The sequence below is a fragment of the Grammomys surdaster genome, unplaced genomic scaffold (assembly GCF_004785775.1).
Source record: "Grammomys surdaster isolate TR1022 unplaced genomic scaffold, NIH_TR_1.0 126187, whole genome shotgun sequence".
Lineage (NCBI taxonomy): Eukaryota > Metazoa > Chordata > Mammalia > Rodentia > Muridae > Grammomys > Grammomys surdaster.
The window spans coordinates 9,424,715-9,445,648 of NW_021620993.1; the positions used below are offsets into that span (position 1 = coordinate 9,424,715).

The 20,934-nt window shown below is 44.6% G+C and overlaps 1 pseudogene; it reads right to left on the minus strand.

Moving 5' to 3' along the window:
- Window positions 1-18,368: 18,368 nt before the first annotated feature.
- LOC114613073 lies at window positions 18,369-19,594 on the minus strand (annotated as a pseudogene).
- Window positions 19,595-20,934: the final 1,340 nt, after the last annotated feature.

The following is a 20,934-nucleotide window of genomic DNA, read 5'->3' on the forward strand; positions in this document are numbered from 1 at the left end:
ACTAAAGGCGTGCGCCACCACCGCCTGGCTAGGATTTCTCTTTCTATCGTTAAATTATTGGAGGAGAAAGGGTGTTGAGAGAGTTAGCAGAACAGATCTATTCTGGTTATCTTGGTGAAACTATAACAAAATAAAAGGGGTGGGTGTGGGGGTGCACAGCTGGGATCCCCACTCTCAGGGGCCAAGGCCAGCCTGGGATTGGAATGCAACATGAAGAGCTTTGAAGGCCCTACTGACCATGTGCAAAGCCCTGGGTACCATGCCAGCACCAAAATCAGAAGCACAGCTAGAGAGATGGCTCAGTGGTTGACAACCTTATGCTGCTCTTGCAGAGGACCTGGATTTATTTCCCAGCATCCACATGGCAGCTCACAAACACCTGTGACTCCAGTCTAGGGGACCTGATGCCGTTTTCATCCCCCTGAGCGTTATATGCACGTGGTGGGCAGACCGGCAGACATAAGACAAAACACCCATACTCATTAAAAAAAAAAAAAAAAAGGCAAGCCGGGTGGTGGTGGTGCACACCTTTAATCCCAGCACTTGGGAGGCAGAGGCAGGCGGATTTCTGTCGAGAGTTCAAGGCTAGCCTGGTCTACAGAGCGAGTTCCAGGACAGCCAGGGCTACACAGAGAAACCCAGTCTCGGGGGGAAAAAAAAAAAAAAAGCAAAACAACAAAATCAAAAACCTTTCCCAAACTCCATGTTTTAAAATATGCCTTTAATCCCAGCACTTGGGAAGCAGAGGCAGGAGGATCTCTGAATTTGAGGCCAGACTGGACTACCAAGAGAGTTCTAGAACAGTCATGACTATACAGAGAAACCCTAACTCAAAAGGTCAACAAATAAATAAATGAATCTGAGAAAGGCTCTGGGGCTGGGCTGGGGGTGGGGCATCCAGCTGCTCATCTCTTTACTCCTTATTCTCCTGAGTTCAAGGTCCATCCTTGGACTTCCTAAGCCTTATATAAGTGGTACTACTCACGTGGTGACCTTCCCATGAGAACACTTGGAAGAGCAGGCCATTCTTACAACTTAATTTTTTAAAGGCACTTAGTATCAAAACGTGTTTAATCAGGTTCTATGAGACTCAGGTCCTGTTAATGGGAGATGTCATGGTTAGGTTTATTCTGGTTTTGAAACCAGAGCTTGTGAATAAAGACCCTAGGTCTCATGTAAAGCAGGTTGGCCTTGAACTTGCTCTGTAGCCAAGAATAAACTTAAGTTCTCATCCTCCTGCCTCCACTCCCTGAATGGTGAGATTACAAGTACGTACCACTACAGTTGACCTTCTTTGGGTTTTTATGTGTTGAAGGCATGGTCTTCAGTGCAATGGTTCAGAGGTGGGGCTTCTGGAAGGTGACTGGATCATGAGGACTCTAATTTCATAACATAAACATGGGCAATTCATGCACACACGCAAACATATTAACTCATTGGGCTTTATTTATATTAGAATTTCATGTGATATAATGGTTGATATACCCCTGCCCTGAAGTCTCTTAAGCACAATCAGGAGTGGCTAAGAGCTGGGCAGCTGTTTGGAATAAAACAATGTCTTTTGGAAATAGCTGAAAACCTTTCTAATTATAAGTGTCAATGATTAGTGAAGGTTCTCTAGACCAATGATTTTCAACCTTCCAAATGCTGTGACCCCTTAACACAGTTCCTTGTGTTGTGGTGATCCCTGACCATAATCAAATTAGTTTTGTCGCTACTGTATAACTGTAATTTTGGTAGTTATGAATTGTAAATATCTGATACACAGCCAACATTTGACTCCAAAGGGTTCTCCACAGGTTGAGAACCTTGAGTACTGCTGTAGGGTGACTTGTTACAAAGATATTAAGTAACTTTTAAAGTCCACTTATGTTAAAATAGCAACAACAGCCAAGTTACTCCTGAGGTACTGAGAAACCACTAGTTGCTCAGTTCACATGGCTGGGATCTCAGCAATCCCAACCTGGCACCAAATACCTAGAGAGTTCGCGGAACGCAGCTCACTCCCAGTCAGCAAGGAAAGCCTGGAAACGCTGGGTCTAGCTAGTATCAGAGAAGGAAGTGAGAGATCTTTTGGGTTCAGACTCCATCTCAGAGAACCTGACCTAAAGTTGAACTCAAGTTGACTAACAGGCCAGTATCTAGCACCAATTTCTAGGTCATTCCCCAACAAAACTGCCCCTCCAGGTTACAAGCCTGCCCCTGATACTTCACTTTCCTAACAACCGCTAATCAGGAGGAAAACTGAGGTTAACAGTTTGGCTCCCAGCACTAGCCAATTATGTTAAAGGCCACAATAATCTCCACCACACCCCCCAATAAGATGCTCCCCAGGCTAGAAACTCTCACCCCTTGCTTGCCATTTTCTATAAAACCTTGTCTCGATGAGGGTTCGGGGCTGCTCCACCAAACTGTCCCGTAGGTCAGTGGTGAGTAAGCCCAAGCTCAAGCTTCTGAGTAAAGACTCTAGTTGCAATTGCGTTGGTCTTTTTGTGCTTCGCCTTTCCTGGTACAACAGAAGCAGCAACAAGAGGATAAACTCAGCGGGAAGCCTGAGGGCACAGGAGATGAGGCGCCTGCCCCTACGCCCTTTTAGCCCTTTTATACCCGGGCTGCTTCCGTAGGGGCTGCCCACACTTGGGCGTGTCTTCCCACTTCCATTAAGGCAACAGGACAAGTCTCCAGGTGCTGCTCCCTACAGGTGATTTCTGATTTTTGGCCTGTTGACTCTAAAGCTGACCAATGACTTTGGGAGATTCACAGGACAATGAGAAAGCCAGACTCTTTTTATACCCAAGGTCACAGCCTCAGCTAAGCCTAGAAAAGCAGCAGAGAGAGCCTTGAACAGGCTTATGCTTTCAATGACTGAGAAACTTGATCAATGACTGAATTTACCAGAGGGAGCAAGGTTGTTCTTGGAGCAGGTAAGGTGGCGCGCGCTTTTAACCCTGTGTTCAGTAGGTAGAGAAAGGCAGATCTCTGTAAGTTCAAGGCCACCTTGATCTACATAGTGAGTTTTAGGATAGCTAGGTCTACATAGTAAGACACAAACAAATAAATAACTTTTTCCTGGCCGTCAAGTGGAAAATAGTTTCAGAAACAATTAAGTTCAGCTGGACAAAGATGGTGAGAGGGGTTTCTTCTCCAGTCTTGGAAAAACTGTAGTCAGATTAATACAAAGAAGCCCGGGAAATAGAACGGACTGAAGCTGTTTTTCTGTCCCAGTGTTTTAGTCCTTAGGTTGTTTACAACCAAAATAAGTTATGAATTTCTTGGGACCCTAAAAATTGTTGGAAGTTAGAAAAGCCCCAAACTGCCAATTGTTGGAAAAATGGATGAACAAATACGGAGCAGGCCTTATCGAGCTTGTCTCAGAACTCCAGGGGCTGAGGATGGAAGACAGAGTTCAAGACCAGCCAGGACTATGGAGTGAGTCTAAGAGAAGAAAACCACCACCACCACCACAGAAACAACAAACAAACAAAAACCAAACAGCACGCCTTCAAGCCAAAAAAAAAAAAAAATTCATTATGGTTAGTCTAGAACCTGGAAAGTAGAGGCTGGAGGATCAGGAGTTCAAGGCCATCCTCAGCTATATCTGAAATTTGAGACCAGTCTGAACTACATGAGATCCTGTTTCAAAAAAAAAAAAAAGTAACAAACTACATTTTACATTATATATATTCTACCATGACTTAAATATTTTTTGAGAAAAAGGTTTGATTTTATTCCTAGAAACTTTAAAATGTAAGATGCTACTAGTTTCAGTAAATTGAAGATTTCTGGACATCATAAAGTAAAATGGTTTTTATTTAGTTATTAGTCATTTGGAGGCAGGCTCTCATTGTATATCCCTGACTGGACTTGAATTTGCAGTGATCCCCCTGCCTCTACCTCCAGAAAGCTGGAATTTAAGGGCATTTACTACAACACCGAGAAAGATGGTTTTCGTTTTTAAAAATTGCTTAGTGTGTGTGTGTGTGTGTGCGTGTGCATGTATGATCATGTGTGTGTGTGCATGCACACATGTGCTTGTTAGCCTGTGAGCTTCTGGATGAAACTCCTATCTCCACCTTCCATCTCACACTACACATAGCTTTTGTTTATGTGGGTTCCTGAGATCACACTCAGGCCATCAGACTTGGTGGGAAGCATCCTTATCCACTAAGGCATCTCACTGACCATACAGAATAACCTACATAGCTGTCCTGAATAAGGCAGAGAGGGCCACAGTGTCTGCTAGTTGTCTGGAGGGCTGGAGGGGCTGATGGGCAAGTGAAAGGGCCAATTTGGTTGGGTGTGAGGCTTTGAAGTAGTGAAGGATAAGTGTCCATTTTTACATGTGCCAGTAACACTAGACCCCTAATACTAACCTCACCCTGTCCTTCCATCGCTGCCTCTGGCTGGAAGAACCCAGAGAGTCCCAGTTTCATGTCAGTCTTGTAAGTCCTGAGACATTCCATACAGTGCATTCCTGGTAGGGAGACAGGTTTCAGTTGGGCAATATTGGTGGCTCTGTCCCCAGGTCGGGAGGCAGTTTTCCTTCTTTGCTACCTTGCTTAAATCAACCACACTGTTTATCTCAGACTGACCCTCTACATGAGCTAAGTGTCACCCATGACCTGCAGCTGAAGATTTAAATAAATACATTAATAAATCAATAAATAAGTGATGCATATTAGAAAGATTCATGGGCTGGCAAAGTTCCTTAATTCCCAGTACCCATGTTGAGTGACTCACAACTACCTGTAACTCCAGATCCAAGAGATTCAATACCCCTTGTCTTCATGAAGACTCATGTACACATACCTACATGTAGACACACATGCATACACATAATTAAAGATTAAAAATGTCACAAAATGGCTCCAGTTATTGGATGGGTGTGAGAAAACCATTTTGGGAACCCTTGTGTTTGCAGTGAGAACAAGTGGCCACTAGATGGCTCTGCAGTTCTTTGTGGTATCTTTGCTAACTGCCTTGGCTCAATGATTCCCGGGGCCAAACCACAAATGAGAAGGGAGGAAATACAGAGCAATGTAGGACACTTAAAAAAAAACAAAAAAATCCCTCCCCCCCAAACAAAAACAAACAAACAAAAGCAAAGCTGAAGGCACTGAATTGCAAAGGCAGTCCTACATCCAGACACCCTGTCCCACGCCCACTTCTCTGCTTGGCCACAGATGTGATGCTCATTCCTCAGCAAACGTCTTGCTTGGCACAATTGATTTTAGACACACACCCTCTCCACACCCCATTTCTGTTTGTTTCCAAACTTTATGAACCATGTACCCTCAAAGACTGAGATCAGCTTTCCATGGATGCTTGTATTTTCTCCCACGTGAACAGAAAGAGGAAATGGGCACCTCTCTCAAAGGCAGGAGGACTCTGCCACCGAAACAGCCACAGGCCGATAGGCACGGGCAGCCTGCCCTTGCTGGGTGTGGGGAAGAGAGATGCTGGAGTCTGAATGGGGGACATCTAGGGATAGTAGGTTTTGAACAACAGTCATAATGGAGGCCAAGGATGGGTAAGCAATGGGATAAAGGACCAAGAGTATTTTGTAAGCTACCACTGCCAAGTACCTGAGTCCGTTATCTCAAACTCCAGAGAGCATCAGAAAAAACCTGGCCCAGCATCTTACCTCCACCAGGAGGCCCAGGAGTTAAAGACTGTGGGGGTAGAGTGGGGGGGAGGGACGTGTTATGGGGGAAGGGAGATGGCTCCTCTGCTCATTTCCCCTGCTTCCTCCCTCTGGATGCTCTGAGCCCTAAAATCACACCAAGTTTTTCTCAATGGGAGACAGCCATGCAAAACAGTTCAGTAGGAAAGCAATTTGATTATTTTAATTTAAGGCTTCCATTTTCAAACTGTATTTTTTTTTTATAGAAACACATACCTATAATTTGTTTTATTCGTCAAGGTAATTTCCCAAGCTTATAATGAAACCCAGCTTGTTGTGCTAGGGCGATAGCACAGCACACACATGGTCTAGGCTCAGTCTATAGCACTGAACAAGAGCTAGGCTCAGTCCGTAGCACTGAACAACAAGCAAACCCAGCTTGCCTAGTCTTCCCTTCCCTCAGGCTTTTCATAAAACAAAGCAGACAACAACAACACAACCTGTGTATGAGTGCTTTGCCTGCATGTATGTGTGTCTATCACACTTGTGTCTGATGCCCATGGAGGCTGGAAGATGGGCACTGGAATTTCCTGGATCTGGAGTTAACAGCCAGTTGTAATTCACCATGTGGATGATGGAAACCAAGCCTGAGTCCTCTGCAAGAGCAGCCAGTGCTCTTAACTGCTGAGCCATCTCTCCAGCCCATCCCTCCCCTCAGTCTTATTCCATAAACGGAATTTCCTTGCTGTTATTCTATGTATTTAAGTATATGCTGTAAAATAATACACTGCTATTCATTCACTACAGAAGCTTATGCCTGTTTTTTGTCTGCCTGTCTATCTATCTATCTATCTATCTATCTATCTATCTATCTATCTATCTATCCAGGATCTCATTCCATGACGTAGCTGAACTAAAATTTGTGGCAATCCCCCTGTCTCAACCCCTTGAGTGTTAGGGTTACAAGTGTCTACCACTATACCCAGCTTTTATTGCTTTATCTTGATATATCAAGTCTGGGTTTGATTGAGTTCCAGTTTTAAACCAATTCCATTGCCTTTCATTCTCCTAATGTGATTTGCTGCACAAGTATTTACTGTATTTACTAATGACTGTGAATGTGTGAATGTCTGTGTGTGTGTGTGTGCGCGCATGTGTGTGTGCGTGCCACAGAACACTTGTAGTGGCCAGAGGACAACTTTTGAGATCTGGTTCTCTCCTTCTATCATGTGACTTGAGGATTGAACTCGAGTTACCAGGCTTGGCAGCAAGCACCTCTGGCTCACATGCTACCACCTTAAGGAAGCCAGTTCTGCATGCTCTTTGTGAGTCCCTGGTCATCGGCGTAATGTGCAGCATATGGCTAAAATTTCATTCTAGAACTTTCTGTTTTTCATGTGATCAGTAACTCTCCCCGAACCCCATTTGTTTAACCTCACCTGGCCTGGAGTTTATTACGCAGGCCAGGCTGGCCTCAAACTCATAGAGATCCATCTGCCTCTGTTGAGTGCTGGGATTAAGGTCATGTGACCCCACATGGACTCCACTGCTAGTTTTGACTCCCTGTTTCTGAGGATCCTTTTTGTTGTCGCTGTGTGCTGAACCCAGATTCTTGTGAGTGCTAAGCATATGCTCTCCCACCTGGGCACACTCCCAGCAAGTATGGCTGTTTGTATAGTTAATTACTGTTTGTATAATTACAGTCTCCCTTCTTCAACCTACACTGCCTGTTCTCTACAATATTTTTCTGGATCTTATATCTTTGTCCTTCATCATTTTTATTTTAAAAATGTTTATTTAGGGCCTGAAGAGATGGCTCAAGTGGTTAAGAATAGTCTGCTCTTGAAGGGACCCAGGGTTTGATTCACAGCACCCATATATGGCAGCTCACAACCATCCGTAACTCCAGTTCTGAGGCACTGACCCCTTCTTCTGGCCTCCAAAGGCACCAGGTATCCACATGGTGCACAGAGACACATGCAGGCAAAACACTTATGCACATAAAATATTTACTTTTAAAAAAGATTTACTAGCCGGGCAGTGGTGGTGCACGCCTTTAATCCCAGCACTTGGGAAGCAGAGGCAGGGAGATTTCTGAGTTTGAAACCAGCCTGGTCTACAGAATGAGTTCCAGGACAGCCAGGGCTTCACAGAGAAATCCTATCTCAAAAAAACAAAACAAAAAACAAAACAAAAAACAAACAAATAAAAGCTTTCAAAAAGATTTACTTTATATGTACGTTTTGCCTATATACATATGTCTGAGGAGGTATAAGACAGCATCAGGTCCTCTGGACTGGAGTTAGGCAGTTGTGAGCCTCCATGTGGGTGTTTGGAATCAAACACAGTTCCTCTGCGAGGGTAGTCAGGGCTCTTAACTAACCACTGAGCCACTGTTTCATCCTGAAACATACATCTAAAAACCACTTTATTTGAATATAATCAACACACCATCCAATTAGTCCATTTACAGTGTTGTTTTATGATTATTTTGTAAGCTCACAAAGTTTGAAACTACTCACACAATTGATACTCTCAGAACATTTTAACCATCCTCAAAGAACCTCCATACCCTTTAGCCATGACAGCCACCCCAGACTCAGGAACAGCTAACCCCTGTCCCTATGGATTAGCTTCTTATAGATTTATCATAAAAGTAGATGTATAATACATGGTTCTCTTCAATGGCTTCTTTCCCTTGCCTGGAGTTTTCTTTCCACTCACTGAGAATTGAACAGGATCATTTTGTATCTGTATAATATACCTATCTAATTTTTACACTAATTTTTTTTTTAAGCAAAGTCTCATTTATCCCAGGCTGGTCTCAAAGTCCCCATGTAGCCAAGGATGACCCTAAATCTTCTGGTCCTCTTTTTACTATTTCCCCTTTCCTGGGATTATGGGCATGCACCACTGTGCCCAGTTTGTGTGTTGCTGGAGATCAAGGCTACAGTCTTCATTTATATTAGGCAAGCAGTCCACCAACTGACCTACCTCCCCAGCCCAAAATTTTAAAAATATTAAAAGTTTGAATAACATAAAATTACGTTATCGTGACTATGAAAACAGTTTAATTACATGTATTATTTTTTTCTTTATTGAAGGGTGTGTGTGAGCACTTATGTGCCACAGTATGTGTGTGAAGGTCAGAGAACAACTTGTAAGAGTCTGTTCTCTCCTTTACTGTGTGTATATCAGGACTGTCTGGATCCACCAGTGGTTAAATAATGACACAGAGACATTAATATTTATTGTAGCTTAGGCCTTTAGCTGAGCTGACTCTCAGCTAGCTCAATCTAAATTAACGTAACTATTGTAGCCTACCTTGTGACTAGTTCTCTACACTCCTGTTCACATCAGAACACCTCTGTGTCCTGCTGGTGAATTGCCCCTTCTAATTTCTTCTCCCAGAGCCCTTTCTCTGCCAGGAAGTTCCACCCTCTACTTCCTGTCTAGCTATTGTCCATCAGATCTTTACTAAAGCCAATCAGCAAGTGAGGAAAGTAAATGTTTACAAAATAGAAAACCCCAGTGATGGGCCACAGCTCTACACTGGTACAGAATTAACAATGGAACATGCAGAGACACACCTTAACCGGGTGCACCCCAACACATGTGGGTCCTGGGAATCAAACTCAGGCTGTTGGCTTGACAGCACTGTACAAAGTGAACCTCTGTAAGAGTGGCCATCAGTCAAGTGCGTTCCTGTTGTGCAGATGATTAACTTGTCTTTCTATTATATAAAGTGGAAACTCTACGTATCACACCAAACCCTTTCTCTCTTTTGCACAGGCTGACAACCATCCTTACTTAGTGTGTGAACTTTCTTGTGTGTGGGGCAGGACACGTTCACTTGTGTGCACAAATGTGGAGACAAGGTATTGACATCTAGTGTCTTCCTCAATTCTCTCCTTTATTTTTGAGACAGGGCCTCTCAATGAACCTAACGCTCACTAATTTGGTTGGGCCGACTGGGCAGCAAGCCCCAGAAATCCAGATGTGTCTATCACCCCAGTACTGAGATAACCCTGTGACCAGCGTTTTGCATGGATACTGGGATCCAAACTCAGGTCCCCATTTTTGCTTGGGAAGTATTTTACCAAACTGAGTCACCTCCCTGTCTCCCAAACTGACTTTTAGTTTTTTCAAGATTTAGTGTGTGTGTGTGTGTGTGTGTGTGTATGTGTGTGTATGTATGTGTGCACACCATGTGTGTCTGAGAGACTACAGCATCCAGGAGGATGTGTTGGATCCTCTGGAGCTGGAGTTACAGAACTGAACATCTCTGGAAAGGCACTCCAGCCCCATTGTTCCATTTTTTTGTTTCTAAGTCTGATGAACTTCATGTAAGTGGACTGGGACAGCATTTGTTTTTTATGATTTACATTGTTGCACTGAGGAATAATGTCCTCAAGTTTCATCCTTGTGGTAATAATGACAGAGCATCGGGAAAACATGTTTTTTAGAGAATCTCATGTATTTCAAGAAGGTCCCCAAATGATATGTAGCCAAGGATGACTTTGAACTTCTGATTCTTTTGCTACAGGCAAGCAGTACCACACTTGGTTTATGTAGTGCCAGGGGCCAAAAGCAGGGTACTGTACAAGCTGGGCAAGCATCTACCAAACGAGCTACATCCCCACATGCCTGAATTCCTTTCTTTTTGAAGGCTGAATAATTTTCCACTGTATGTATATGTCACATTTTCTTCATTTTTCTGTCAACAGACACAAGTTGTTTCCACTTTCTGACTACTGGGAGTAATGCAGCGATGAACACAATTGTGCAAACATATCCAATCTCTGGTTTAAAATTCATTGCAGGGGCCCTGGGGAGATGGCTCAGTCAGTAGGGCACTTGCCACAGAAACATGAGGACCTGGATTTGGATCCCCAGAACCTATGTAAAATGCCAGGCAAGGCAACATGTGTTAATTCCCAGACAGCACTTGCCAGCCAGCCAGCCTAGCTGAATATATATGCATGTGAGGCTAATGAGAAACTCTGTATCAGAAAACAAGACAGAGAGTAATTGAAAAAATTATTTGGCCTCCACACATGTGTACACACACATACAGAGAGAGAGAGAGAGAGAGAGAGAGAGAGAAATAGGCAGACACAGAGACAGAGACAAATAGATACACAGAGACAGACAGATACAAACAGAGAGATATGAGAGATACACACAGAGACAAAAAGATCCACAGAGCTCCCAGGGTCTAAATCACCAGCCTGAGAGCACATAGGGAGGGACCCATGGCTCCAGCTGTATATGTAAGGGAGGATGGCCTTGTCAGGCATAGGTAGGAGAGGAGGTCCTTGGTCCCGTGAAGGCTGGATGCCCCAGTGCGGGGGAGTTCGACGGTAGGGAGGTGGGTGGGGGCACATCCTCATAGAAGCATGAGGAGGGGGGATGGGATAGGGGGGTTTCTGGGTGTGTGTGTGGGAAATGGGGAAAGGGGATACCATCTGAAATGTAAATAAAATATCTAATGAAAAAGATGAAAAAAAAAGATAACAGAGACATATGTATCAGTGTAGTGTTTTGTACAGACATGGTTCTATGCACTGTGCTATGGGGATTCTACTATATTTTGAGGATAGTCCAGAGCAGATGGACTATCTGCTTTAAGGTCCAGAACAGGCACAGAGGTCGATTTCTCTACATCCCCATTCCCACCCCATCCCTTGGCACACTCTTTACTGGTCTTTTCTTGATAGGCACTCCAGTAACGTTATCATGAAGTATGTCTCAGAGATATCTCTTTGTGTTTGTTTTGGTTTTAGACAGGGCCTTTGGTTTTAGCCAGACTAGCCTCAAACTCATGATTCTCTTCCTTCAGTGCTGAGATTACAGGTGTGGGCCACCACACTCAAATCATCTTTGTGCTTTTGGTCTACAGTGCTCTAATAACTATGGGAAAGGTATGCTTTCTTTCTCTTCTTTCTCCTCTTCTTCCTTCCTTCCCTCCTTCCCTCCTTCCCTCCTTCCCTCCTTCCCTCCTTCCTTCCTTCCTTCCCTCCTTCCTTCCTTCCCTCCTTCCCTCCTTCCTTCCTTCCTTCCTTCCTTCCTTCCTTCCTTCTTTCTTTTCTTTCTTTTTTCTTTGGCTGACTGTGCATTTTAAAAAATATAGAAGGGATGGGACTGAAGAGATGGCTCGGCGGTAAAGAGCACTGACTGCTCTTCTAAAGGTCCCGAGTTCAAATCTCAGCAACCACAACCATCTGGGATCCAATGCCCTCTTCTAATGTGTCTGAAGACAGTGACAGTGTACTCACATACATAAAATAAGTAAATCTTAAAATATAGACGGGCTGGAGAAATGGCTCAGAGCTAAGAGCCTAGGTTTGAATCCCAGCACCCACATGGTGTCTCATAACCATTTGTAAACTCCACTACCAAGGAATCTGACACCCTCTTCTGACTTCTGCATGCACTGAATGCATGTGGTGCGCAGTTATACATACAGGCTGAAGAGTCACACACATATGATAAGTCTAAATTTAAAAAAATTGTGTGTGTGTGCACATGTGAGTATGGGTACCTGCCAAATCCAGAAAAGTGCTGGATTTCCTGGAGCTGGAGTTGCGATTACACAATGTGGGTGCTGTGAACTGAACTCTGGTCGTTTGGAAGAGAGTCAAGGGCTCTTAACTGCTGAGCTATCTCTCCAGCATCACTTTGAGTCTTGTCAATCTGAAGTGGGCTGTTCATGTACTGAGTTGTGACGTGGTGCATGATCTAAATGTGGATACCTCAGATACAGAACTTGCTTTCTCTGACTTTGTCCAGCTCTTCTTTGTTGTCTTTCTTTCTTTTTATTTTTATTTTTTTATTTTATTTTATTTTTTTTGGTTTTTCGAGACAGGGTTTCTCTGTGTAGCCCTGGCTGTCCTGGAACTCCCTCTGTAGACCAGGCTGGCCTCGAACTCAGAAATCCACCTGCCTCTGCCTCCCAAGTGCTGGGATTAAAGGCATGCGCCACCACTGCCCGGCTCTTTTTATTTTTTGAGACAGGGTTTCTCTGTGTAGACCTGGCTGTCCTGGAACTCACTCTGTAGACCAGGCTGGCTTCAAATGCAGAGATGTGCCTGCCTCTGCCTCCCAAGTGCCCCAGTCAAAGGTGTTCCACGCCTCACTGCTCTTGTCTTAAATCCTGGCCCTGTTTTTTTATCTCTAAAAATCTCCTATTTCCTCAATTTCTTCTGCTATAATCCTTATTATTAAAACCTCTGTTTAAGGTTTGTTCCTTTCATAGTAGCCTGCTTTGCAACATATTTTCTGTCTCGTGATGGAATTCTATATTTTGGTATGTCATTATTGTTGTGGTCTTGTCACATGCTCCTAGATGCCCTGCTTATTTATTTGTTTGTTTTGTTTTGAGACTGTAGGGGGCGGGGTTCTGAGGTCCTGTTCCACGATTGGCTCTTGATCTGTCAGTAAAGAAGCCATGGGCCAATTGCTGAGCAGAAGGGGTAGGTGTGACTTCTGGGTCCTGGAGGCAAGTGGAGAGACGAAAGGAGAGGAGGTAAGAGTTTACAGTGCTTCTGATGGAGAAAAGTTGACCAGCCATGTGAGATTTCGTACAGAGTGGCCATACAGGCTGCTTCTACAGGTGGGTGGTTGGGGTTGTCTAGCAGGGACTAGATGTATCTGAGGGCAGGTGGAGGGGGGAGGAGCTATTGATAAAGGCATGCTTTTCCAGGCTAAAGATAGTAGTGCCCAGCAGTTGTGTCAAAAGCAAGTTGAAAATGAACAGCTACTGTATGTGTGTATCTATTACCTGTGGACTCAAGGGAAGCTGGGTGGGGATAGCCAGAGTTATGCAGAGAAACCCTGTATTGAAAAACAAAAACAAACAAAAAAGAAATATCATATAGTACCCTATAAATAAGCTTAAAATTTCCTTTGAAAATAAGCAAATTAATTCAGTATACTATGAAAATATGTGGGTAGGACAGTATCAGAAAAACTTCCAGTAGATTCAAATTTTATGTGTCAATTTTAAAAGGATGTTTGTCTTGTTTTTTAAGAACGAGTCTGGATGTATAGTCCTGACTCGCTTGGAAAGCACCAGAAAGACCAGGCTGGCCTTGAATCATGGCAGGCCTTCTGCTTCTCAGGTGCTGGGATTGCAAGTGTAAACCACCATGCCTGATTTAAAAGTGTACTTCTTTCATTTATGTATATGTGTTCATGTGTATACAGGTGTGTGCATGCCACAGCATGTATGTATACACGCAGGTCTGATGGTCAGTAGACAACTGAAGGGGGCTGGAGAAATGGCTTACAGGTTGAGAGCACTGCCTGATCTTCAGGAGGACCCAGATTCAATTCTTAACCCTTCCCAGCACCCACATATAACCCCAGTCTTGGAAGATTTGATGCCCTCTCTGGCTTCCTTGGTCACAGCATGCACATGGAACAAAGACATACATTCAGACAAAACATTCAGACATATAAAATAAAAATAAATAAAATCCCCCCAAAAAAACCCCACAAAAACTTAGATGTCTTCCTCATTTTTCCACCTTGTTTGACCCAAGATCTCCGAGCCAACTGGCCCACAAGTGACTCAGGACTCTTCAAACTTGAACAACTACATCTGACTTTATGTGGTGGTGTAGAGATTTGAACTTGGGTCTTCAGGTTTTTGAGGCAAGTGCTTTACCATGGGAAACCATCTCCTGAGCTCTTAAAAATGTTTTTGGAGACCAGGAAATGGTGGCAAATGCCTTTACTCTGAGCACTTGAGGGGCAGAGGCAGGGCTGTTGGGAGCTTGAGATCAGCCACAGCTATACAGCAAAACCCTGTCTCAAAAACAAAAAAAGTAAAATAAGTCAATAAATATCTATATTTATATTATGAAATAATATTAATAATCATAAATAACAACAGATGAATAGTCCAGGAAAATTTATCAAATCAAATGTTGCCTTTTTCTAGGATATTTACTTGTTACTTGTTTGTTTGTTTACTGCAGGCTACCCTGGGGCTGGAGAGATGATTCAGCAGTTAGGAGCACGCGCTGCTTCTGTAGAAGACCTGAGCCAGGCGTGGTGGCACACGCCTTTAGTCCCAGCACTTGGGAGGCAGAGGCAGGTGGATTTCTGAGTTCGAGAGAGTTTGAGGCTAGCCTGGTCTACAGAGTGAGTTCCAGGACAGACAGGGCTACTCAGAGAAACCCTGTCTCGAAAAAAAACAAAACAAAACAAAACAAAAAAAGAAGACCTGAATTCCAAGCACCCACATGGGACAGTTCACCACTGCTTACAACAACAGCTTCCGGAGATCAGGTGCCTCTGGTCCCTGAGGGCACCCACACTCGTGTGAACATACTTACACACAGATAGATACACATACATGCACACACATAAAAGAAACCCTTAAAAAAAAAAAAGACAGGCTAGCCTTGAATTTACTATGTAGCTTAAACTCCTAACCACCCACCCCCCCTTGCCCCCTGCCCAGGCTGGCCTTGAACTCACACCCAAGCAATCCTCCCATCTTAGCCTCCCAAGTACCTGAAACAACAGGTTAACGCCTCTGAATTTCGTATGTATGTATGTATGTATGTATGTATGTATGTATGTATGTGTTGGTGTGTGTCTCCAGTACTCTTCTAGTTCTGTGAAGAGACATCTCCACCAAGCCAGCTTTGAGGAAAACACATTTCATTTGTGACTCATGGCTTTAGAAAGCCATAACCATCATGAGGGAAACATGGCTGCAGGCAGTCGGGTGTGGCTCTAATGCTGTAGCTAAGAGCTCATGACTTGATCCACACACAGGAGGCAGAGAACGTGAGACACAAGGATCTGCATGGGGTTTTGCAACCTCAAGGTCCATCCCTATTGACACACTTTCTCCAAGGCCACACAGCATATTTCTTCTCAGCTTCACCATCTGGGGCCCAGGCCTTCAGAGGTGTGAGCTATGGGGCTGTTCTCATTGAGTGAGTGCACAGTGCCGTACATAACAATAGAACGTTCAGATCTTCAGTTATTTATTGCTCTGAAATCGCTGTCTAAAGGACAGCTTCTAATGTCCTCAGGACATGGCCACCACCCCAGGAACTCCTTGTTCATTGTTCCTCTTCCTAGTGACCTTCAGATTGTTCTCCGTGTGGAGCAGCATAGCAGATTCTTGAGCTGCAGGTGCATAGACTCACAGACTGCTCTTTGACAGCTGCCTTTTCCCTGTAAGGTCATGTTTGCTTTGTAGTTGAGCTGAAATCCACGTGGTAGAAAAGTAATCATTAGCTGGGTGTGGTGATCCATACAAACCTGTGTGCATGTCAGAAGCAGAGGCCTGAGAACCTCTAGTTCAAGGCTGTAGTGCTGGCCACAGGGTGAGATCCTACCTATGGCAAAGAAACGCCGGCCTGGGGATGTAGTTCAGTGATAGACCTAATACACACAAAGCCTGGGCTTGATTCAATAGTATTACAACCACTACCAATGAACAACCCCCCAAACAAACAAACAACCCCACCATTTGAAAGTGTGCAGTTAGGTGGATTTCTGAGTTCAAGGCCAGCCTGGTCTACAGAGTGAGTTCAAGGACAGCTAGGGCTACACAGAGAAACCCTGTCTTGAAAAAAACAAAAACAAAAAAACCCAAAAGTGTGCAGTTAATGACATTTAGCTCATGGTGTTGGTTAGTCAGTGCCTTTGTCTAGCTTGAAAGTGTCCACACACCTTTGCTAGGAAAGATTTTTATAGGAGGCTCCAGGCTTGGACTGGACACTTCCAACAGACCTAACCAGTCTAACCAGTACAGATTCTATCCATAGTAGTTGCCTCCTATTGGTTGCAGGAGGTCGGATAGCTAAACAATGAATAACGCTGTAAACAAGTAACTAGTTGAGTAATAATCAATTAAATGAGTAGTAGCCAGCTCTTTCTCCCCTCCTCCCTCCTTCCATCCCTCACTCCTTCCTTTGCAGTCCTGGGGATGGACCCCCCCCCTTCAGAGCACAGGTTAGTGAACTCTCTCCCACTGAGCCACACCCTCAGTTTCTGTCACTTCCATTTTTCCCTATAAAGGCTGCCGGATTGGCTGTGAGCCACAATTTTCAGAACCTGCTTGGATTCCAGGAACTGCCCAGTTCATTTTGCTTCATTTTGTGTTTTGCTCAGATAAACTCTACTGAAGTTAACTGGTGTGAACAATTTCCCCTTTGGCACTCCCACAAGAGACGCCCTCCCTGTTGACCAGGTCTCCCCCTCACCACTGCCCAGCACCTGGCATGCCCAACCCTGCTTTCAGCCTACCCTTTCCTTCTTGTGGCCCACTGGGTTTTTACTATCTGATAAGGACTACACAAGAAGAGAAGAAACATTTAGGATTTCAGGGCTCCCAGGGACAAGAGTGAAATAAAAAACTCTGAAATCAAGGAAAACTCAGCCAGATTATCCAGGCCAGAAGAAACTGTTCGTAAAGTCAACTACAGAAGCTGTTCCTCATCTTGGCTGCAAGGCTCCTCCTGGCCCTAGGCTCGAAGGCTGCCCCTGGTGCTATCGACAGTGTTTATTTTCTTATCAATCAAGTAAAAGTCAGAGGCCAGGTTGAAAGAGAAAAATCCCCACAGCTGGCATTGACATAAAGACTAAAGTAAATGTTAACATCCTGGAACCGAGCAGGAGTTTCAAATGCAGGAAAGGCCAGGAGGACTGTGGCTGTCTGTTACACAGCACCCACCTGGAACTTATTCAAGCAGTCACAAAGAATGTGACGTCATCTCAGTTTTTGTTTTTTGCTCTTGTTTTAGGAGCTAGGGTCTCCTATAGGGTCAGAGCTGGCGTCTGACTCGATGTGTAGCAGAAGATGACTTTGAACTTGTGATTCTCTTGATTCCACTTTCTAAGTCCCCAGAAGGTGTTTGTCACCACATCAGATTTCATTCAGTGCTGGAGACTGAACCTAGGGCTTTGTGCAGGCCAGTCAAGCATTCTACAACCGAGCCCTGCTCAGCTCTCTAGCCCAGTGTTTCTCAGCCTTCCTAACGCTGTGACCCTTTAATACAGTTCCTTGTGTTGTGGTGACCCCCAGCTGTAAAATTGTTTTCATTGCTACTTCATAACTAATTTTGCTACTGAATCATGAGGTAAATATCTTATATGCAGGATATCTGGTATGAGCGCCCACAGGGGTCTGGACCACAGGGTGAAACGGCTCTAGCCCCAGCTCCCGTCATATCTAAAAGGAAGAAAGAAAAAATAAAAGACAGAAAGAAAATGTTTGGGTCTGGAAAGATAGTTCAGTTGAAACTTGAGTTCAGTCCACAGAACTCATGTGTGAATGTCTGGCATTGTGCTGAGAACTGAGAGAAGAATCCCTGAGCTCCCCAAGAGGACCACACAGACTTCCTATGGAACTGGTTAATCCCCAGTTTCTCCTGAAACTCCCATGATGCCACTTCGTGTGTGTGTGTGTGTGTGTGTGTGTGTGTGTGTGTGTGTGTGTGTGATGTATATATGTCTGGGTGTGTCCATGTGTGGTGTCTGCTTTTATGTGCATATATGGAGGGCAAAAGTCAAGCACAGTTGTATTCTACCATTTTCCATGTATTTTTTTTGCATGTTAATCCACAGTCTTTGCTTTATTGTATGCAAAGTGAGCTACTGCCCTGAGCGTCCTGCGTCTGTCTCTCTTTCTCTTTCTCTCTTCTTGAACATAAGCTCGATCCTTTCTGAAACAACCAGAGAAGCATGCAGAAGCTTCTCTCCACTGTGGCTCCTTTCAGTCCCGAGATTGATAGAAAAGGACGTACCCAAACTCCGAGTTCTTGGAGATATCAGATGTCAATCCAGAGAATTCTTTAATAGCTTGTGCATCTATTTTCTCTACAATGTCGTCATCAAATAACAACCAGAAGTCATGACTCTTAACTATTGCGATATAGTGGCCTCGGTTGGGACCGCTTCCACAGTGAACCACAACAGCGACCAGGTCATACATTCTGTCAGGGTTGGTAGCATCTCCTGAAGTGTTAAACAGACGGAGTTCTAAGGGAAACGCCACCCGGTAAGACAGCTTTGTGTATGGATGAAGCTGGTCCATATACTTTAATCTCTTCAGGTGCAGAGCCAGGATCGTGGGGAGTTTCTTAACTCTCATCCGTTTGTGTGCTTCCTGCTTGCTCTGGCATTCTTCACAGTAGGATTTGTATTCACTGCACAGAGGTTCTGTGTTACTAAACCCTCTTAAGCAGTGAGTAATTGATGTGTTCTGTTCCACGTCAACAGAAAGGTCTAAAAAATCTTCATCTTTGTTGCTTATAGTTTCACAAGTAAGACACCTGGTTTCATTAGTTAATGTTCCTTGAAAAATCTCGTGGACCCATGTTGGGTCTGGTGTGCTGCTGTTATCTTCACTGTCCACGTCTCCATTCCGTAATCGGCCATTTTATTTCTCCTGTTTTTTTTCTTTCTTGTAGAATATCAGCAATTGTATTAAGTAGGTAATTTAAGAATTCATGGGCTAGCCGGCCGGTGGTGGTGCACGCCTTTAGTCCCAGCACTTGGGAGGCAGAGGCAGGTGGATTTCTGAGTTCGAGAGTTCGAGGCTAGCCTGGTCTACAGAGTGAGTTCCAGGACAGCCAGGGCTACTCAGAGAAACCCTGTCTCGAAAAACCAAAAAAAAAAAAAGAGAGAGAGAGAGAATTCATGGGCATGTAGTTGTCAAACAGCTCGTTTTCTTTCTGCAACCTTGTAATGAACTTCTTGTGTGGGATCACACCGACCTTCTTCTTCTGGGTGGCTATGCTGTGGAAGAGGTCTGCCAGGCAGGTGGAAAGGCTCTCCTTTTTTCTGGACTGACTCTTGTATGCTAGAAATTGACTGATCCAAAATAGTGCTCGTTGACCGGAAACTGTTCTGGACCAATCTCTTTCTCTAATGCCGAGACATTGGCACCCATGGTACAGATGGAGGCGAATTTGGAGACTGTCATTAGGATTTCCATCCGCCCGGCGCCATCTTCCAGACGGTCGTGGCGGGCGGCGGACACGGGGAGCCGGGCCGCCCGCTCGCCTCGCAGCCCGTGGCCGCACCCGGAGCCTCCGCGGACCCACGCTTCTAGCCTGCTGGGCCGCCGCCGCTGCCCTCGTCGCCGCGGGCGCTCCCATGTTGTATTTTTGAGACAGGGTTTCTCACTGAATCTGGCAGCATTTCTGCTAGACTGGCTAGCTACTGAGCTCCTGATCCCAGTCTGTCTGTACTTTCCCAGCACTTGGGGTTTACAGACACGTGCAGCCACACCCAGCTTTTATTTGGGTGCTAGGAATCCAAATGCAGGTCCTTATGCTTACAAAGCAAGCTCTTTACCCACAGAACTATCTCCCCAGCCCACAATGACAATTTTTAAAAAGATTTGCTTTTTAAAAGATTTATGCTGGGCGGTGGTAGTGCACGTCTTTAATCCCAGCACTTGAGAGGCAGAGGCAGGCGGATTTCTGAGTTCGAGGCCAGCCTGGTCTACCGAGTGAGTTCCAGGACAGCCAGGACTACACAGAGAAACCCTGTCTCGAAAAAAAAAACAACAAAACAAAACAATTTATGAGTATAGTGTTTTCCTGCCTGTGTATCTATACCGTGTGCATGCAGTACCCGAGGAGACCAGAAGAGGGCGTCAGATCCCCAGGAGCTGAAGTTACACATAGTTGAGAGCTGCCTTGTTGGAGCTGGGAATTGAACCTCGGTCCTCTGAAAGAGTGGACAAGTGCTCTTAACCACTGAGTCATCTCTTCAGCTTCAAAATGTCAATCTTTAAAATTATATTTGTATTGCTTTGAGGGACATGTGTAAAGCATGTGTGTGGAGGTCGGAGGACTTGTTCCAGGCCTCAGTTCTCTCCTTCTACCATGTGGGTTTGGGAATTGAATTCAGGCCATGAGGCTTGGCAGATGTACCTGCTGAGCCATCTCACTGGCCCACAGTGGCATCATATGGTGGGTTTTTGTTTGTTTGTTTGTTTTTGCATCATTTTAGAAATGCTTCTTCAACATATCCTTTTTTCCTTGGGCTGGGGAGATGACTCAGCATTCAAGATGAAGACTTGAATTTGAATCTCAGAACCTACATAAAGAAGGATACACTAGCTCTGGACTGTGGCCTCAGTGTGGCTGTGCAGAGATGGGATGGCGGGCAGAGATAAGGGTCAGCTAGCCTGACCTGTGCAGCAGTGAGTTAAAGACCCTGTTTCAAACAATGTGGAGGGGGAGGACCGACACCCAAACTTGTCTTCTGGCTGTTACACATACACACACACACACACACACACACACACACACACACACACACACACA